The sequence below is a fragment of the Chiloscyllium plagiosum genome, chromosome 38, assembly GCF_004010195.1.
Source record: "Chiloscyllium plagiosum isolate BGI_BamShark_2017 chromosome 38, ASM401019v2, whole genome shotgun sequence".
In the NCBI taxonomy this organism is placed as follows: Eukaryota; Metazoa; Chordata; class Chondrichthyes; order Orectolobiformes; family Hemiscylliidae; genus Chiloscyllium; species Chiloscyllium plagiosum.
The window spans coordinates 2257603-2262569 of NC_057747.1; positions in this window are offsets into that span (position 1 = coordinate 2257603).

Below are 4967 nucleotides of genomic sequence, written 5' to 3' on the forward strand. Positions count from 1 at the left end.
GGGTGGGTTGTAGGGGGGCGTGGACCTGACCAGGTAGTCACGGAGGGAACGGTCTTTGCGGAAGGCGGAAAGGGGTGGGGAGGGAAATATATCCCTGGTGGTGGGGTCTTTTTGGAGGTGGTGGAAATGTCGGCGGATGATTTGGTTTATGCGAAGGTTGGTAGGGTGGAAGGTGAGCACCAGGGGACCAAAGGACCTGTTTCTATACCATGTAGCTTTATGCCTCTATTGAGTCACTTTACACTTTTATGTGAAGGAGCAGCACCATCAAGTCTGCATATTTTTATGTGCTGCAAGTCTAATACCTGATGACATTCTGAATAGACAAAGAATTGATTAAATCATTTAATATGTACTTAAGTCCCAGAAGAAATTTGGGGATAGAACTGTGAGATTTAATCAGTTTTGTCGTGTATGAAAAAAATAATTAAAAGCCTTTGTAATGGACTTATATTATCTAGCAGGGTGTTGTGATTACAGTGCTTTGAAGGGTAAATTAAAATAAAAACCATATAGTAGTCCATGTAAGGAATGAGAAGACTTTACTTTAGAGCGAGCAAGTCAATTCAGAAGTAGGTAGAATCAGGACCAAAAATTAGTCAATTCTGGAAGGGAACAATCTGACATGGTTGAATGGGCAAGCTCCACAATAGTTTCATAACCCATCCAAAAGCCTGCCAACCTGCCATAGGAGTTCAAATCAATATCATCAGCCACATTTCATTGTTTAAGCAGAACCAGAAGCACAATAAACATCCAGCAGGGGGAGCAGAGTGCTACAAATATGGCTCATTGAGATCACAAGACCATAAGATATAGACCAGCATTAGGTTATTCGTCCATCGAGTCTACTCCATCATTTGATTGAGGCTGATATGTTTCTCGAACGCATTCTCCTGCCTTCTCCCCGTAATCCTTAATCACTTTTACTAATCAAGAACCTATTTATTTCTGTCTTAAATACACCTAATGACTTGGTCTCCACAGCCTTTTATGGCAATGAGTTCCACAGAGCTACCACCCTCTGGCTGAAGAGATTCTTCTTCACCTCTGCTCTAAAGAGTTGTCCCTTCACTCTGAGTTTGTGCCTCTGAGTCCTGAACTCTACGAGTGGAAATATCTTCTCCATGTCCACTCTATCCAGATCTGTCGGTATTCTGTGAGTTGCAAACAGACAATTTAGAAGATATTGTAGGTTAAGAAAGAAATGTTTCCTGAGCGGTTGGATAATTGTGTCAAACTTCCTGGTCTGGTATTGGAGGCTGCCCTTGACTTATTGCACTGCACTGCACCTGCTGTAAAGGCCACATCTCTCTTGACTGGATTGAGGCCTGCTGACAACCATGACAAGCTACTTTAAATTGCATTTGTGCTAAAGACAGAAGTAATATGAGCCTGGTAATTCTGGCTGAGGAGGCAAAGTGCTAAAAGGCAAGACAAGCCAATGCAAGGTGACAATGCTGTGAGCATTAGATGGGTTGACAGTGAATGAGGAGCCTGAAGATTCAGCCTGGTCTAGTCCATGAACTGGGTGTGTGTCCCTGAGCACACAGTGTCCTTGATTCCACATTTAGAGTACTATGTGCAGTTCTGGTCGCCCTAATATCTGATTCCTGATGAAGGGCTGATGCCCAAAACGTTGACTGTCCTGCTCCTTGGATGCTGCCTGACCTGCTGTGCTTATCCAACACCATACTTTTCAAATCTGACTCTCCAGATTCTTCTGTCCTCGCATTCTCTAAGAAACCTATTTGCTTCAGTGAGTCACCTCTCATTCTTCTAAATTCCAGTGAGTAGAGTCCCAAATAGTTTGGCCTTCCCTCCATATCAGGGGTCATTCTAGTGAACAATCTCTCAACTGCCTCCAATGAAATAATATCTTTACTTAAATAAAGGGACCAGAACTGCTCGTAGTACCCCAGATGTGGTCTCTCCAGCACCTCGTACAGTTGCAAAAAGATTCCCTTGAAATAAGGGCCAACATTCCACGAGCATTTCCTGATTACCTGCTGCAACTGTGTGCTCGGTCTCTGTGTTTTGTGCACAAGTCTCCCAAGTCTCTTTGTGTGGCAGCTTTCTGCATTTTTTCTCCATTTAAATGATACCTTGTTCTCCCTTCCCAGCCCTGATCCCTGTGAAACCTTATTGGTCAGAGGTTGCTAATCTGATAAACAAAACCCTTATCCCCACTAGCCAGTGGTTTCCTGCCCATTGATTCCTAAATACTTGATTCTACCATTTTTTAAACAGTTGATGTCATGCTAATCGACCTATAGTTACCCACTTTTTGCCTCCCTTTTTGAATAGGGCTGTCATATTGGCAGTTTTCCAATCCTCTGGTACTTTGCCAGAATTCAAGGACTTTTGAAAAGTTACAACCAATGCACCCACTATCTCTGTAGCTACCTCTTTTGGGATCTTAGGATGGAAGCCATAAGAACCAGGGACTTACTTGTCTTTAGCCCTATTAGTTTGCTTAATACTATTTCTTTAGTGATGGTATTTCATTCATCTCCTGTACTTTTTTAATATTAATGGGATATTTGAAATGTATTTTACTGTAAAGAGTGATGCGAAATACTTGTTTAATTCCTTTGCCAATTGTTGTCAAAACAGCAACCAATTCAGGTATCTATATCACAGCCAATTGTTACATATTTTCTATTTTCCAGTACACTCTGAGACTGCTAGTTAGTCATATGACAGGTGCTTGTAAGCTCTCAGTGCAAAACAGCATTTAATCTGTCTTAAAGGTACAGTACACTCCTTCATCTTAATATCAAGCCACATCCTGTAGGTGGATTGGAGATATACCATGAGGGCTCTTAGAAGCTGGCATATGTTGGATGCTAATGTCCATGGACATAGAATCTGTGTGCCTGGTGCCTATGGAGTTTGTCCTGAGATGCTGGTATTTGATGTCCAACATGGAAGTCCTTCATAATAAGTGGTGAATTTGTCAGGTCACGCTCTGGTTTCAGTATCAAGTTTTCTTGATTTCAGCTTGTTTGATGAGGTAGCTAAGACAGAAAGCTGAACATTAATAATGAGAGTTGGACTGTCAATAAGGAGTTTAGCAAGCAATAACCCCCTTAGCTGTCAACTCACCAGTACTTAGTGATAAACTGGCTTCCCCATTTGGTAATAGCATAAAGGTGGAGTGAGATACTTGCTCAATTCTGCCACATATTTTGCCATAACTCAGGGTCCCTATATGATTCCTCTCTATAAAACAAAATTATCTTGTAAAGTCCTTGTGTATATTTAAGACTGAGATGGATAGATGCTCGATCAGTCAGGGAATCAAGGGTTATGGGGAAAATGCAGGAAAGTGGATGTGAAGACTATCAAGCCAGTCATGATCCTATTGAATGATGGAGCAGGCTCAAGGAGCCTACTCCTGTTCCCATTTCTTACGATCTTATGTTGCATATTCATGACATAGCCAATAAGATTTGACTGACAAGATGCTTGTTAACAATATCCACAGCCCATAAAAGGAAAAAAAACCTTTTGTCTTATGAGAACTTTACCAACAGGTATAACCAAATGATTTGAACTCAATCTAGTTTATCATTGCTCTTGTACAGAGAGGCAAATGACATTTTTACAGGATCTCACAAAACACTGTACAGCCACTTGTGTGATGTCGAAAAACTGGCAGCCAGTTTGTGCACAGCAAGATTTCAGTAACAGTAATTGTGGTGAAATGATGATCTCGTAGAAGAAGAATCCCTACAGTGTGGAAACAGGCCATTTGACCCATCGAGTCCACACCAACCCTCCGAAGAGCATCCATCCACCCTGCATTCCCCATGGCCAACCCAAATAACCTGCACATTCCTGGACACAATGGGTATTTTAGCATAGCCAATCCACCCAACTTGCACATCTTTGGACTGTGGGAGGAAACTGGAGCACCCAACGGAAACCTATACAGACACAGGAGGATGCGCAAACTCCATACAGACAGTTGTTTGAGGGTGGGATCGAACCTGGGTCCCTGGAGCTGTGAAGGAGCAATGCTAATAACGATTGTGATGTTGGTTGAGGGCTAAATATCACCCAAGACATCCGGGAGGATGCCCCTAATCACCTGGTTCTCTAGAGAGTCTTTCAAATCCACTTGAGAAGGCACACAGGGCCTTGGTATAATTTCTCAGTCAAACGATGGTACTCGAAGAGTGCAGCCCTCCCTCAGTTACGCATTCAAATGTCAGTCTAGACTTTGTGTTCAAGTATCTGGAGTGGGATTGGAACCCACAACCTTGTGTCTGAGAGCTTTACATGACGTTAGAGACAAACAAAGGGTTACACTCGAACCGTTGACTTCTCCACCTCCTGATGCTGCCTGGCTTATGTTCTTCCAGCCTCCTGCCTGTCTGACTTACATAGAGTTAGAGCCAAGTCAAAACGAAAAGGAGCAAAATATTGGGTGAAAATGTCAAAGTAAACTCCAGCTCAGCGTTTTTATTGCCATCACTGCCCACACCCCCTCTCACAACCTTTTAATCTTCAGATACTGGGGAGTCCAGCACCAACCATTATTAGTCAATTATTTCGAGTTTGGCTGAAATTTATATTTGGGACACTAGAGGTCAGCCTTGTTTAAGAGGCTGGTGGCTGAGATTGAACCAAATGCTGATTGAAGGGAGATCTTGCGCCTCCCACAGTTTACCTACAACGCCTGCTTTGGTGCAAACAGACAGGAATTTATTATCATCTTTCAGCTCAGGTGCAGATTCCTGTGAATTTGAGGTTTGATAAAGGAAATAATCAGAAAATGTTTCCCATTGTGGGGATGTCAAGGTCAGGTGGTCATAAATGTAAAAGACAATCATTAATAAACCCAAAAGGGAATTCAGGAGAAACTTACTTACCGAGAGAATAGTTAAACTAAAAGTTGTGGGAAGAGGCTTATGTGGAGGGTAAGTGCCAGAATTTGACAATATGAACAACACTAGGCC